We start from the raw sequence: 15861 nt of genomic DNA, 5'->3' as shown, positions 1-15861 counted from the left end.
TTCACCGGAGTCAGTGTGGGAAACAAAGAGAAGCTTATTATAGACACACATGCTGGTGCAAGCGCAGGAAGAGAGACCAACACACTGTACAGGACACGTTTAAGGGAACGTTATGTTTACAAAATTGAGCCAGAGTGACACACCGCTTTTTTCACCATGCCATTAGCACTTTATCAGTGCACCTTGAGAGGCCCTAATGGCAGTGGCCAGCTTTACTTTCACAGCTTGGTCTAACATCTGCAGAGATGGGGAAGGTCCAGTCCAGCAGGCCAGCTTCTATTTATCAGCTGAGACTGTTGTAGTGTCATGCTGTCTGCATACCATATCTTCTCTGTCATATCATTCATGTATGTTGTAGTATTTTAACCTAATGCCTGAAATCATGTATAGACTTAGTAAATGTATTTTTAACAAACAAAATTCCTTGGGAATCTCTTAGTGATTCCTTTTTAGGAGATGAAATACAACTTTGAGGTATAACCTGATTCTTGTGGTTTATTTTTTCTAAACATGTTGGCTTGAAATAGTCACGTCAAAAATATTTGCTTGCTTATTAACACCTCTTAAATTTCAGTGACTAACCAGCGATTCTGTCCCCCAAATGGTAACAACTGACACCTTAGGCAATGGGACATTTTTTTTCTTCTAGTACAGATAAAGGAGGGACTTCTTCATCTATGTGAAGATGAAAGTTTTGTTAATTCTAGATAAGCTATTTTTTGAAAGTTATAATCCAAACCGGCTTTCCTTTAGTGACTGCTTAGGAGGCTGTCATGTTATTTTTCATACACAAGATGTTCTAAAGCCTTTTATTCGGATGACAGTAGGCAGCGTGCTGACAAAGGAATGACTGCATGGTGTAAAGTGGCCATTCTTCTTTCTACCATTGCTCACACAGTTTTCATGTATTTTTTTTTTTTTTAAGAAAGAAAAGAAAGACTCATGAGAGATTCTCATCTTATTTTGTATTCACCACAAAACATTCCTGTGCATTAACTACTCCAAGCTGATTTGGTTTGTAGATGTTGCCATTGTATCACTGTATCAGACACTAGCAAGTTGCTACGAACATTTACATTTTGTAATAAATGATTTCTAAGTATCTCCTCCCCAGTATTCAGCTGTGCTCTGGATCACTGTGTTTTAGATTTACTAACTTTAATTTTTCTCAGACCAGCTTTTTCTATTTTAGGCCAAACATCCTTCATGTGGCATTTCACTTGAATTTTCTTTCTCCCTCTGTCCAGGTCTGCTGCCACAGTTCTGTGATGTCTGCAGATACGCAGACAACTTGAGCGTTAGTTCCTTTCTTCTGATCACTGCAGTGACACAGGGCTGAAATAATGTAAACCCAGAATGCTGAAAATGACACATTTTCAAGTGACCAAGAATGTGCCCTAGGTGTACAGCTGTTTCACATGCAAAGACATGACTCAGATACAGCCTTACAGCCTTTTTAGACAAAACCCTTTTGTTACACTGAGAACACATGTAACAATAGCCGGGGGAGGAGGGGGGAGAGAGAATAATAGAACATTGGTTGTTTTGTGAAGGGAGGTAGGAAGAGAATCTAAAGATAAGGAAATTGAAAATTAAAATTTTATCTAAAGTCTGTTGGTTTTTTTTCATTGCCACGTAGGTATCAAAACATTGAAGATGTTTCAGGACAAGTTCCTTATCCCTATTGCACACACTGTCCATAGTAACTCCATGTGTGACAAGAACATGAATATATCATGCAAGTGGGTCAACTATAATATGAAGTATCTTGATAACTACTGATTGAGATCTCTTTACTTCCACTGCTAAATACTGATATTGTTGTTGCAGGCATTAAGACACAAAATGGAAAGGAAGTTTGAAGCCAGGGATTACAACCCTACAGGAAAACTCTGTGTGGGCAGATTTTGTTGAAGTGCATTCATAGATATAGCAGAAGTTGTTTATACAAGACAATTTTTAAGCGCTTGGGGCTTTATGCATGACAGACACTTCAAAGTATCACTATTAAATTGAAAAGATGGCAACACAGACAGATTTTCAAGTTTCTGGATTGTAGCCCTCTGCTCTGTCTAGTAAATCACTCACATCATAGTTAACCTACACTTCACAAAGACTGCACTGGATCTAGTAGAACAGCAACATAATGTTGCAAGATCCAGAGTCAGTACCTCTTTTTCTAAAAACAAACCCATTATCTAGCCTTTCCAGGCACAGACACATTTGTCATCAGTGAGGCCACCTAGCAAGCCAAGGCTTGAATGTCTAGGCCCAGACTATCTGGAATATTTAATGTCAAACCCACAAGTATTAGGATGGTTTGAAAAGTTACATATCTGGGTCTTTTTGCACTACTGGATTTCATTAATACCTTATTTTTTCATATATATATATTTCAGTAGCAATAAACTCTAAACAAAAAGAGACAAGTAGTTCAATGTGTTGAACTGAACTTCACTATATAGGACATGATCCACAGAGATGATACTGTCTTTGCATGATCCGTACGCTTGCCTGAGAAACCGGTTACTTTCGTTTGAAATCGATTGGCTTTATTTTTATTTTTTTTCCAGGAATAAGGGAAATCAAGTGAAGTTACCACACTCCTGCGGTATGAAGCAGCAGCATGACGTTCAGCAACAATGCCTGTAGTACTGAGTGGCCTTAAAAGAACTGGCTAAAAGCAGGAAGGCGAGCTGTTAATTGAAACAGGCAACAGGCGGGCTGTGGAGGCAACTGGCGGTAGGCAAGGTTTCTCATTAACTTCTGCCCTTCCACTGAGATTTGCCTAGATGCTCTATCCCGTGCTCACCGTTCCTGAAAAAATCCCATTTGCTGAAGTAAGTGGGGAGATAGCTGTCCTTCCCACGGATCCAGTCAGTCCACGTTGTAGTTGTTCGGAACAAACAGCTAAATATTCTCTAGATGTTGTCTAATTCAAATTTAATGAATTTTTAGTGCCTTGAGAATCGGCAGGCAGATGAAGTTGATGAGGAAGTAGATCTATCCATCTTTCTATTGTCAGAACTGGAATAACTGGGAAAAGGAACAGAGTACAATAGACAAGAGTAATAACACAGCAGGATTATTAGCAGAGGGATGTTAAAATAGGCATAACGTGATCACAGTCCCCCGGAGCGCGGGCAGGGATGGGGCGCTGGGCCCCGTTCCCTCACGGGCGGTGGGGACGCTGCTGGTTTCAGCCGGGGGGGGGGGGGGGGGGGGCGGGGCCAGCTGCACCCCAAAGTCAGTGGCTTCGTTACCGGTTACATTCCGCCTTCCTTTTCCTTGATTGCTACTTTTAACCCCTGGAAACCCGCCTGTTTTTCACGCGTGCTGGTTTCGCTGCAGTCACTCCCGACAGCTCAGCGCCGAGGCCTCCCCGCGAGGGCGCAGCACAGAGGCCGCGGGCCACGCTGCTGCCTTCCCACCGCCGCTCCTGTGCGCACAGGCAGCTCGTCAACCGGCGGGGCTGGGCGGCAGCCGGCCGGGCCCCGCTGGCGGCGCTCCGCGGCACGGCCCCTAGAGCGCACGGCGGGACGGGCCACTGGCCAGAGGCGCAGCGGGTGCCCGGGGCAGGGCCCCTCGCGGGCCAGGGGGCGGGGCCGCGCGGCGCGATTGGCCGCCGCCCGCGATTTGATACCGAAAGCCGCACTCGGGTTGGCGGCCCGCGGCGAGGGGGCGGGGCGAGACCCGGGGGTGGGGGGCGAAGCTATTGCCTAGGTAACGCGCGGCACCCCCCCGCGGAGAGCCGGCGGAGGAGGCGGCAGCGCGCGGCGCGGCCGTGGCCGGTGGCGGCGTGAGGGAGCGGGTCCCCGCTGGCGCCGGCGCCGCCGCTCTGGCTGGGGGCGGCGCACGGGACGGCGCAGGGGACGGCGGCGACCGCTGCCCGGGCAGGTGGGTGTGCGCGGGCGCGTTGGGCGGCCCGAGCTGGTGGTGCCGCGGCGTGCGCGCCGCGCTCTGAGGGGGACGCGACGGGGCGGGCGGGGCTGCGTGGCGATGGGGGGTGCGGCGGGGCTTCCCCTCGGCCAGCGGCGGCGGCCCGGTTTGGTCCCTCCCCGCCCCGCGGCGCCGAGCCCCGCAGGAAGAGGGTACTTCTCGGCTGCCGCCCGTTGCGACACGGGCAGTTGCTCAACGGGGCGGGAGGCTCTGCCCGCTCCCCGGCGCGGGGGAAGGGCCCGGCAGGGGCGGCCGTTCTGTCAGCGGAGAGGGGCGAGGGGCCGGGGGCGGCGGGGGCCGCGCTCCGGTCACCGGCCGCCTCGGCGGAGCGGGCGGGAGCCTTTGTGCCGCCCTGCCGCCCGCCGGCGCTGCGCAGAGTGCGCGGCGGGAGCGGCCACCGCAACAAGTGGCCGGCGCGACCCCGGGGCTCGGCAGGCGATGGGCCGGGGCTGGCCGGGCGGGCGGCGGGCGGCTCGCAGGGCGGCCCCTGGGCCCCGCGGGTCGGGTGCGGGCTGTGTCCCCTTGTCAGAGCCCCGCGGGGCCCCCCGCGCGGCCCGGCCCGGCGGCACCTGGCAGGGCTCGGCGGGCCCGCGGTGCCCCTCCGAGGGGCTTCCCCGGGTAGGCTGGGTCCCTGCGCTGTGCCTGGCGATCTTTACGTTTCTTTTTCCGAGGTGAGAGCTCTTAGCGATAGCTTTGTGATCTTTGTGACGTTTGCATTTACTCCTGGCTGTTTTCAGCCAAGTTTCGAGCCCTGTTTTCCTCCCGAACCGCAGGAATGTCCGCGGCGAGGCAGCGCGCCCGAGAGCGGAGGCTCCAGCCCGCTGCGCCGTCCCTGCAGCCCAGGGGCAGCGCGGAGCCGCCTTGGCAGGCAGCTGTCATCGTGTGCTTTCCAAAGGGACAGCTAAACCCTTCCCCAGATGAGGGACCTGTGTCTGTGTTAGGGGGGAATCAATCTTCATTAGTCTCAAAGAGTTCCTAAAAGAGAATCGGAAACTTTTTGTGCCAGAATCGCTGGTTTGTCTAGCTCCAACGCATGTGTGCTTACAGACTGGTGTTGGATACCTTCCAAAATCAAGAAAGCTTTCAGTTTGGTTTTTTTCTTTTTTTTTTTTTTTTTCCTCCCAGAGCTTTCTGCGTTTACAGACTTTTCTTGTCACCAGATAGGTTGATGAGTTTTGTTCATTTGGAACTGACGGCTGTAGCCAAAGCAAATGTTGTGCACTCTCTTAAGTCAACACTGCTGTTATGCTGTTGATACTGAACTTTATTCAGGCTTAAGGAAGTTTTTGAAGCTGGGCATTACTAGAGACCCCAGTAACACACCATTTATGTTTTCAGGACTGTAGTTTAGCATTTCAAGTTATGTGAATACATGAAGGGTGTCTTAGAAATTCGATCAGCCTGTGGTTTGCAGTATTGTCCAGGGACTCCCACAACTATAGGTCTTCAAAGGTTAATTAAAAGGCAAAATAAAACTTTATAATACACTTGCTTTTAGGAAAATTGCATATAAAGAAATACTGAATATCCATGCACTTGCTGAAGCGTTGTGAAGCCTAGTGGAATGCATTAAGGTGGCTGGGGAATCAAATCACCAGGTCACTTGGAAACTTCCATCTAGAAGCTTCAGTTCAGACTGATGGTTTTCCAGACTTGGGAAGTTTCATGCCAGCAAGCAGCGCTTCCCAGACAAGTGAGAGGAAGAAAAGGTTTATTGAACAGAAATTCTTTGGTAACTGGTTTTTTTTTTTTAGCCTTTTAAAAAATAATGTTAGGGATATTGGTAATGTTAAAAATGTTTTGTTGTGGATTGATTTGGAAACATGTTTGGGTGGGGTTTCAGCTTGTAAGTCAAAGTTTTTGAAAAAGTTTTTTAAAAGGAGCTTCCTTCATATGTGGTCTTAAAACATTTTTGTTGATGCCATTTAAATACATGTTTTTTTTGAATAAAATTCACTTCCGTTAAATCAGGTTTCACTTCCTTGGAATATCTGTTGTCATAAATTCACCAGTTCTCCAATTGTCTGTAGACTTGGCAGAACTCCAAATTCTAGTGTAGGAAAGCCTTCTTAAAAAAAAAAATAAATTCTTTGATTCTTGTGATACAGTAAAGAGAGAATGTATCCTGCCTCTTCTACTCTACAACTCCTTTCACTTTCTTGGAAGTTGAAGGTAGAGTCAATAGGCTTGTGAAATGTGCACGCTTTTTTAAAAGTTCGCAACTGACTGCAATATGTTCTGTTTTGCAAATGTGAAATTTAAAACCAAAATCCAGTAAAAATGCAAGCCGTCGTAATGTTATATGTACAAGAAGGCTACAGGAAAAATACTAACCGTTGTAATTTAGAACTCGGGTGGAAATGCATGCTCGTGTTTTGGCTGTTCAGCTGGTAAGTTGGTATTGTGTTTCAGTGACAAGAGCCACAGAGCTCAAGTAGCTTCAGTGTTTTTTCATAGATCTAGAGATACATATGGAAGCTTTGCCCTTGGTTCTTGAAAAGGTGCCACCAGTTAACTTATCTGAAAATAAATACTTGGGTTGTTGGGCAGTGGAATGTGGCGCATTGTATTTTATGCAAAGTCCATAGGGTTGCTTCGGTTTGAGGTGGGCTTTCTGAATTGCCACACTTGGTAGCAGCAGACCATTAAGTTATGAAGTTAACCCTTCTTCACAGCTGGCAGTCTCTGTGAAAGCAGTCCAGGAGCAAAAAATCTGAAATAAGTACTATTTAAAAAAATTACATAGAAGAGCTTGCTTGTTTAGGTTTTTTTTTTTAGTAAATGCGTGTTTGTACTCAAACTGATACCCTTGGAGCATTGACACGGTGTTGCGTACTACATCTCGGTTATTTGCCTCAGAAAATGAGGACTTTGAATCATGGAGGGCTAAAAAAAGTTCAGTTTCAGCATCTGAGTTCATTAAACACTTTGTTTTGTGGCAGTGCTGTTACTCCTCACAATCACTCAGCATGTGAAACTTTCAGTGTGTTTTGTTTTGGTAACTGAATGCTATCTGGTGGTAGAAATTATCATGCATTAGAAATGTAAGGGGTTTTTAAAAATTAATTCTTAGAAATCACAGTAGTAACTTGTCAGCAGCCGGTTTTGCTTCAGGTTGTTGAGGTGTATACTTAGGGTCCAGAGTTAACAGCAGGTAAGATGGTTCTGTCAAAAATCACAAATCTGAGATTCTGCAAGGTTAAGGTTACATGTATTGTATTTGTATAATACCTGAAGTACCGGTTAGTTATGTGCAACATTGACCAATCTGTATTACAATCTGTCAAATTTACATGGGTAAATTTTTGTATCTCAGCCTTGGTGGAAGTAACTTCAGGAATGGGGTTTCATTTACATGTATTAGAGCTGCAGAGTGAGGCCTTCATGTGCAAATGCTTGTGGATATGTAGCTACCAAAATAATTGAATTTACATACTGGCTTCAGAAGATTAAAGAAACAAATAGTGACACTGATGTGTCAAAAAAAGCTTCCTTGGAAAAGTAGGATTGGAGCAATTATACTGTCTGCCACTGATGATTTTTTGGGGGGGGCTGGGGCATGCACATTGTTTATTTGTTTTGGTTTTGGCAGTTTTAGGTAGCCAAAGTTTAATTGCTAGTGTGCTACAAAATACAGCCTTTTGTAGATTTGGTTGTGCGCAAATAGAGAACCCAGACTGTCCTCAGGTACCATCTTTGCTACTTCCACTTCAGAGCTTTGGCTGTTGGCCATGGGGGCGGGAAATGCCCCAAATCTTTTTCACTTGTATTAAAAAGAGAAGGGAGGGGAAAAACCCAAACAAACCAACCAGGGAGAGGGCAGCTCTGAGAACTCTGATTATTCAGTTTCTTACCTTAGACACTCTTGACTTAAAATTGTGAATTAATTGAACTCAGGAGTAATTTTGTATCTTTGGAACTAAATCTAGATATATAGAAATACTTTTTTGTATTTACTTTAAAAAGAACAAAAGAATTATGAGTACTATAATTTTTCTCTTGATGCAAAATATAATTAATACAAATTTGCTACTCACAGCTTGCTTTTGTTTCTTTCAAAATTGTCAAACTTGCATGTTTTTGATAGGTGCTGTTGCATTCCATTATGAAGCTCAATTTAAGGAGTGCTCTTTTGTTTCCTGAATATTTTGCTGCTATTTGCAGTAGTTACTCTGATTTTTAGAATAGCTCTGTGAATTCTGCATCAAAATATCTTACAGGAGCTCCATCGTATATATCAGTGTCTATAGTTTTATGTTTGTGTAACTTAACTCTCTCTGTTGCTGTAATACTGAACTGTTTTACTTCCCATGTTAAGTAAATGAACGAACCCCAGATTTTTTACTACTTCACTTTATTTTTTCCTTCTTTTTTAAAACAGAAAATTTGAAGAAGTGAGGTACAGTTCCTTGGGGCAGCGGTGGACTGAGTTGACCAGGTGGGATAGATCTGCCTCTAAAAATAAAGTACTTCTAAGAGATCATGAAGTATTGTGAATATTGCACATTAAAAAAAGCTGTATAAATACACTTTTTTTTTCTTCTTCGGGAAACGATGATGATTGAATGGGAAAGATATGCCCTGTAATGGAAAAAAAAATTGCGTTGTGGGTTTAATTTTTGTGCCAGTATGTGATGGTATCTTTCTTTGCATGAGTTTACATGTAAGAGGGGAGGAGGCGACCATCCTGTGATTTCTAATTTGTTTTTACAAGACCCAAGTAATCAGTGTCTGCGTGGTACTGTCTTTTGAAGTTCACTTTTGGGGATTACTTAAGGTTTGGACTGGAGAGTTTAAACTTCCTTTCACAATGTTCTTCTGAGGCTTTTGTTCCCAGATTTCTTGTATCCAGAGCAGAGGCTTTTGTTCATGTGTTAATTTTGAACCAATGAACATTTTTGTCCATTAGGAGCTTGCACTGTTTGCTCTCCCTTTGGGTCATTCCTGTCCTCCGCTTGCCCCCAGTTTATTTTATTTTAATCCACTGGATTAAAAAAACCTGAGGGGATTCAGAGATGAGTTAGATGATGTAAGTTTTGAGTTCACATCAACTGGCAGCATGTGTGCAGTAGCTTGTTTGGTTAATAGAGGTAGATAAATGTTTTTGTGGAAGTCATGGGAGTGTTTGTCAGCTTTGTGTTGTCACTTTTATGAAAAATAATAGTGTGCCTTTGGTTTTATGATGTGGTATTGTTATGAAGTGTTTGCTGATATTCAGTGTTTCTGAGAGTCCTTTGTTGTCTGAATGCACAGAAGGTATCTTTAAGAAGGCAATGAAATGTTTAAAAAATAAGCATAAGAATAGTCAGTTGTTCCTAAAAACTTTTGTGTGGAATGTGCAATAGATGGTGTTCTGTAAGACTTGACCTGAGATGGCAACAGGCTCACAGCCCTGCTGTCAAGTGGTTTTGTGACAGATTTAATATGGAAGACTTGTGCTTGTATGCAGCTACAGAGTACTAGAAGCAGTTTTAAAAACAGAGTAGGTAGATGGTTTTGAGAATCTTGTAAAAAATCTCTAAAAAATAGAGTAACTGGTAACATTTGTAGTGTTCTTGAGGTTCCTGTGGTAGTTATGTATTGAGCAATGCCTTTTTTATCTTTTGTAAATAAGGTGCTTGAGAGATGGATTTTGATGTTGTTGCATCATTTTATTTTCTGAGATTGAAAGGTGATGTTTCAAAATGTGCTAGGGTCAGTTAACAATTTGACGTTTATCAGCATAGAATGTTAATAACAGAATAATCTACAGCATATGTGGTTTTGAAAACTGATTAAATCTGTGTCACTACAAATAACCCCCAGAAAGACTGCTTTCGGGTGCTACAGTATGATGGTTTGTGTCAGTGGTGTAGTGCTGTGCCCTCCAGAAGGCTGTAAGTTAACCTGTGGTCTGTGTATATGCACACAGGTACGTACGCACAGAAGAGAACCAGGTAAACAAAGGTAAATGTTGTCAGTAGAAACTCAAAGCTGAGTACAAAGTTGATGTGGTAGAAAGAAACACATAAAATGTTATTTAAAAATTGTGTCACCTTCCTGATAGGCTTCATGCCTCAAATTCCTCTGGTTTTGAAAAGCCCTTTGGTCCTTACTCCTGTACTTTTTTCCACTTTGCCTACCTTTCAGTATTCCTGCGTTTTTACTTTTTTCCCCTCCTCCATCTTCTTGCAGTCAATCAATAAATTTACTGCTCTTGGCTTATTCCTTCTCCCCAGATCCCCCATTATTTCCCTCCCAACCCACAATGAAACTAAGACCTGTGTGTTAACCAAGTGTGAGTCTTCACTCTGAGTGTCCTGTCTTTTTAGAGTGCTGTTCCCGGAGGCATAGGTTAACGTTCCTTACAGTGCTCTGTGGAGTTCTGTGGTGAGGGGGTGTATTGGAAATAATTTATGCTTTACAAAGTGTAATATTCTGTAAAATGGAATCTGCAGAAGCAAGGACTCTGGTGACAGCTGTAGGAGGGAAGGGAAGCAGTAGTCACAGATGATGTCCAGACTGGGAAACGAGTGGACTGCTATGGTAAGGGCTCAGCAGTCTGAGGCTAGAGGTATACTGGGGAGGCGCAGGGGCTGGTGTGGTGGGAATTGTGATACTGGGTGACCTGCTTTTGGATCCTCTATGTTTCAGTGTTTAAAGATGGCTGGCAGTAATGTATGTTTTCTGCTGGCATGTTGTATGGTTTCTTTTTATTTATTTATTTATTTTTTTAGGTCCCTTTTGGACTTAAATGGGTGTTGCTAAGGTAGCCAAAGTCTTTGGGATTCTCCATTGTGTGTGGTGCTCTGAAAATCGTGTGGGTTTGGAGTGTTTGTATTTCCAGCCTTTGGTGCTTTTGTTTCAGCTGATACAGAGGAGGACCTTGGAATTTACTGTCTAGTTACCTATATGCCCTCCTAAGGATGTAACTCAACACATCTGTGAAGATATTTAAGGAGGATTGTCTGAGTAATAACTGGGGATCCTCTAGGCAAAGAACAGTTAGTAGGTGGTATATAGACAGCAGTAAACCACAGATAGATATATGTGTGTATATGTGTATGTCGTATCCATATAGGCACATGAAATGGCTGGATATCAATGAGACACAGTAGGATGTAAGTCCTGTTACTAATGTATGGAAATCGGCAAGAACAAGAAATGCAATAATGAGTTCAAACCTAGTAGGAAATAAAGTTGGAAATGTAGCTTTGCAAGTACCTGGCGGGAGTTTGTAGTGAGGTGCATGTTGGTCTCTCTCCCAAGTAACAAGCGATAGGACAAGACAAAACAGCCTCAAGTTGTGCCAGGGGAGATTGAGATTGGATACTAGGAAAAATTTCTTCACCGAAAGGGTTGTCAAGCATTGGAATGAGCTGCCCGGGGAAGTGGTTGAGTCACCATCCCTGGAGGAATTTGAATGACATGTAGACGTGGCACTTAGGGACATGGTTTAGTGGTGGACTTGGCAGTGCTGGGTTAATGGTTGGGCCCTTTGTCTTTTCCAACCTAAACAATTCTATGATTTTATTCTTTCAGTTTTCTTATGTCAGGTTTGCATGGAAGTTTCGTGTGCACCATGACATTAGGATTAAGCCATAATATCAGGAGGTGAAGAATGCTTGTCTGTGTCTGTTGAAGTATTTTGAATTATTTACTTCTAGTAGTAATTTAAATGTGAAGAGTCATGTGTATGTGGGTGTGGAGAGGAGCTGTCTTGTTTCATGGGAGGACTGTATTCCAGAATCTGTAATAAATGCTGACTGGAAAGTGAGTAGCAGTTTCTGAACCCTCTTGAGTGAAGAAAAGCATCATTAGTCTGGCAGGTTGTCAGCAGCAAATGATACATTAATTTTTGGCCCGAAACTCATGGTAGCAAAAGAAGAGAATTTCCTTGCTGCTGTTAATAATAAAAATAAGAAGGAACTGATTCTCAGCAGGCAGGTATTGTTCAGCTTCTTTCTAATATCCACGTAAGAGAGACAATGCTTTTGATAAAGTCCTTTTATATTTTAAAAAATACTTCCTAGTATACTGATAATCTGCATCCATCTACATAACTAAACTTTTCTTTAAATAATAAATCTATTATGACATAAACTATTACAAACTATGTATAAACTATTGCAAAATTTCAAGTGTTATTAAAAGATAAAAGAGATACCACTATTAAGATGTGTATTAAACTGTATGGAATATGGTAAGCTGTTATCCTGGGAGCAATTTTACTTCCCCAGTGCTTCAGAAGTACTGTTTTATGTCTACTAGTAGTGGAAATAATATAAGGAAGTCATATTTTTAATAAAAAAATAATTGCTTACCCTTGAATTAGGTGATCTCTAGCTATGTCAAGTTTTACAAAGCTTGATGATTTAACTTTATTTTTTTATCTGAGTAATAATAAAAGCATTTGTCTTTAGTGAATTGTTGTTTTAAGTGTTAGGGTACCATTTTCTACTACTAAATGTGACTCTGCCTAAGTTCTTAGAGCTCTGATAGCACAAGTACATAAAGATTGTTTATTTTTATATGGCAGTCTGTTTTGATAACTATAGTAAATTCTGCTTCCTTTAAGTGCTATAAATAAATCTGGTGTATGAAGAGCTACAGTGATTAAGAATAGCGATAAAGTATTGCAATAAAAAGGAGAAGTTATTAAATAGGAATTGAGTTCTTCAGTAAAAACAAGATTTGCAAGAATGTGAAGATGAAATTTTAAAGTTAGAAGTGATGTTAAGGCCACAGTCAAGCCTTTTCCTCCTAATTTCTGGTCTGATTTGTAGTGCTTTCATCAAGATTTGCAGGAGCTCCGTATCTTTTGAAACTGAATGTGCATATTGTATGCTTTTATAATTTCTGACACTGCAAATGTGCTGGTTTACAACAAACTTTGTTTGATTTGCTGTTCACCACAGAATGACAAAAGGCCTTATCTGTTTCTGCTTTTTAAATAAAGAACTTCTATTTTTCCTTTACTCCATTTTCTTAAACTTGAAAGCTTCAACTTAATTTATTTGGGTGAGAAGTACTGTGGGTAGAGCACTGGCTGGGGATTTCTAATAATTAGATCCTGTTTCCAAGTGTGTCACACGACTGCTGTTTGAGTTTAGCCAAGTTTGATTATCATGATATATCTATGTGTTGGGGATGAGGTGGTTACTTTTTCGTTCATCGGTGTCTTTGCTGGATAAACTTTTGTGTTTATGTCATTGAATGTCTATAATGTCATCTGTCATCCCTGGAGGTATTTAAAAGATGTGTAGATGCCATGCTTAGGGACGTGGTTTAGTGGTGGACTTGGCAGTGCTGGGTTAACAGTTGGACTCAATTACCTTAAAGGTCTTTTCCAACCTAAACAAATCTATGATTCTATGCTAATTCAGGATAAATGCAAATGCTTAATTGAAAAATACTTTGTAGCAGCTATGGTTGTTGAAATGAATAGCAGATAGGTTTTATGTGCTTTATATTAGGATGGAGAAAAAGCAAATGTATTTTTAAGTGGCCTCATTTAAAAAGATCCATTTAAATGGCCACATACAATCGTCCCAGCTGATGTACAGCCTTGTGTTGCCTAGTATCTGTGAAAATGCTTCTGTTGAAAGAAAATTTCCGTTACTGTGTTTTAAAAAAAGAAATAAGAGAAATTACTCATAAAAAGTAGGTAGCAGCAGACTGTAGTACAGCTGCTAAAGTATTTTCAAAGCATCACATTAAAAGATTAGCAAGTTAGAATCTTTAGTGTATTGTTGTCATGGGAAAAGAACTTTGAATGATTAACCCCCTTCTATTTATAGCTGTTTTCTCTGAGTTAATATTCCCATTGCAGTTAACTTCTAGGTAAATTTTATGAGAAGGCAGAACAATTCTTGCCTTAGTCTATCACTGCAGCTAATCATTTTAGTGTCCTCAAGTTACTTTTTTTAATGTGAATTTCAGAAATCATGTCGCTATATTTTCAGATTTGTAGTTTGGTAACTTGTCAACTTTTATTGCATGCAAGTACAGAATTTAAAGAGGCCTTCAGCATTTGGTGGCTCCTTTGGTCCTCCCATCACTGCTTGATGGTTTTTAAAATACTGGTGTATCACCGCTTAAGACTGATCTTGTGGGGTTATTGGCTGATGAGAACGAGAGGTGCAGGCTATGTGTGCTATACTAATATGGATCGAAAGAGCCAGACCTAATATATACCAGTTATTATGAAAATTTTCCACCCTCTTGATGCCAAAAGTTCCTTCTTCATTGTTAATTTAGTTGGGGCTTGTTGGCCAGGAAAGTAGCATGCTACTTTTACACTGGTTTTTAACACTTCTTCGTGGGGTAATAAAGTGTTTCTGCCTGTGTAATGGTGATTTGCTTGAAAAACAGGCAGTGAGATTGGTCAGACCCCTCCTGTAAGAAGTCTTCAGAAAGAGCAGCTTTCCTGAAACTTTCAGCTCAAGCTTCTACAGTTTGGGGATTAACAGTTAACCTGAAGAAAGATTTTTTTGGGATGTGCTGGCAAATGAAACTGTCTCAGTGTTGTTTAATTTTCTGTTATTCTGTGATGTATTATTTTTTCCTGTAATTTACTTGTGAGAAGTAAAATAGGATTATAGAGGGCCTTTGTTTTCTTTCTGGCTTATCATGGGAGAGAATTTGAAAGGAGTTAAGGCAAGTATTTTTTGAGTCTTTACTCAAGATTGCACCCCTTGGCCAATCACACTTTTGTTGTCAGAGGTGATGGTGAGAAATACTGAAAAAAAGCCTTTGCTTTCATTTGCAAGAGCCACTTTTTTGCTTTCTGATTTTATGGCATGATTTTAAGAATAGTTTTTTTAACTACAGATGATGCTGCTCCAGTGCTCTTCTATGTGCCCAGGTTTATATACCTTGTATACTATCACTGCTGTTATTTGCAGGTGAAGCAACATGCAAAAGAAAGTTGTTCTGATGTGAAGTGGTTGTCAAGGTCTCTAGTGGTTCACTGTGGAAGGAGGAGGAGCTTATTCTCATTTATCAGAAGAGCTGTTTTTAGGTGCATGCTGCCAGAAGCTGATGTAAATATTGATCTTGTAATTCAGTGGTAGCAGGGGGATAAAAGCATTCTCCAGAATGCATCTGCTCCTCATCTCCTCAGTCCTTCCACACCTTGCCTGGGAAAATATCAGAAAATGTATGATTTTCAGTCCAGCCTTTGTCAGGTTCCTCTTTTGTGGTTTAAGAGGTGTTACACAGAAGGCTGACGGCTGTATTTTATTGTCCGTCTTGCTGTTCATGGTTCATCTCCGTGTCAGGAATCGCTTTGCAATGTGAACATGTTGAATACAGAATGAAGCTGGTTAGAGCAGTTCTGTTCACCATGGCATCTACAATACTATGGGTAAAAAGGCGTTCATCTATGTTAGAGATCTGCCAAGCAGATTGCTCTCTTTATGGAGGAAGCGTATTCCCCAAGTATTTCTGTGCTCTGCCAGTGCTGCTATCACACGGGGTCATAGCTGTTGCTACTCTTTGTGCAAAATTGGCTGAGGGGAATACACATGGCAATGCACCCAAAAGGGCACTTAGAGCGAAGTTTCAACTCTAGTAGTACTTAGCTCTGTTCCCTCTCAGCATATAGAGGTAAATGTCTCATTGCGTTGTTCCCTGATGCCACAAAAAGCTTTTACTTCTGCCAGAAATAAGCCTGTAGAAAAGAGAGTTCTTCAATGTACTGAAACCTTTTCGTTAATGAAGGAAGCTGAAAAAGGTCATATAGTCTAAATTACCATGTTGAGCATTGCAGCTGATGAAAACCGGGGTTGGTTGGTTGGTTTGTTTCTTACATCAAGTGTTATAATTTTAGGCGATATGTCTAAAGGCAATGTAAAACACATGAATGCTATTCAAACCTGGTCTTTGGATCCAAATCCAGATTTGAACTGTTGATTTGATGAGAGGAAGGTTGTCTTTTGT

General features: G+C 42.1%; 1 protein-coding gene and 1 long non-coding RNA gene across 14 annotated transcripts in view; one reads left to right on the top strand and one right to left on the bottom strand.

The window, feature by feature from the left end:
* The window catches only part of PIK3CB (phosphatidylinositol-4,5-bisphosphate 3-kinase catalytic subunit beta), a 101268-nt gene that overhangs the window by 18175 nt on the left and 67232 nt on the right, over positions 1–15861 (top strand). For 2 of the 13 annotated variants that reach the window (XM_055816940.1, XM_027779518.2), the window contains 2 exons: positions 2574–2742; positions 8321–8377. The exons of 1 other annotated variant lie outside the window; for it this stretch is intronic. The gene's annotated coding sequence lies outside the window, so the exon portion shown is untranslated. Of the gene's footprint in view, positions 1–1386; positions 2743–3758; positions 3898–4590; positions 4611–8320; positions 8378–15861 lie in introns of those variants that run through there. 10 more of the 13 variants (XM_027779521.2, XM_027779516.2, XM_027779520.2 and 7 more) reach the window with 8 other exon arrangements.
* On the bottom strand, positions 2531–3585 carry LOC129785372 (uncharacterized). The gene is made up of 2 exons (XR_008749355.1): positions 3264–3585; positions 2531–3036 (listed from the first exon to the last, which is right to left on the bottom strand). It is a non-coding gene; the product is annotated as an uncharacterized LOC129785372 (long non-coding RNA).

This window comes from Falco peregrinus, chromosome 12 (genome assembly GCF_023634155.1).
Source record: "Falco peregrinus isolate bFalPer1 chromosome 12, bFalPer1.pri, whole genome shotgun sequence".
In the NCBI taxonomy this organism is placed as follows: domain Eukaryota; kingdom Metazoa; phylum Chordata; class Aves; order Falconiformes; family Falconidae; genus Falco; species Falco peregrinus.
The sequence above is the reverse complement of the archived record's forward strand: the minus strand, read 5'-3'. Positions and strand labels throughout refer to the sequence as shown.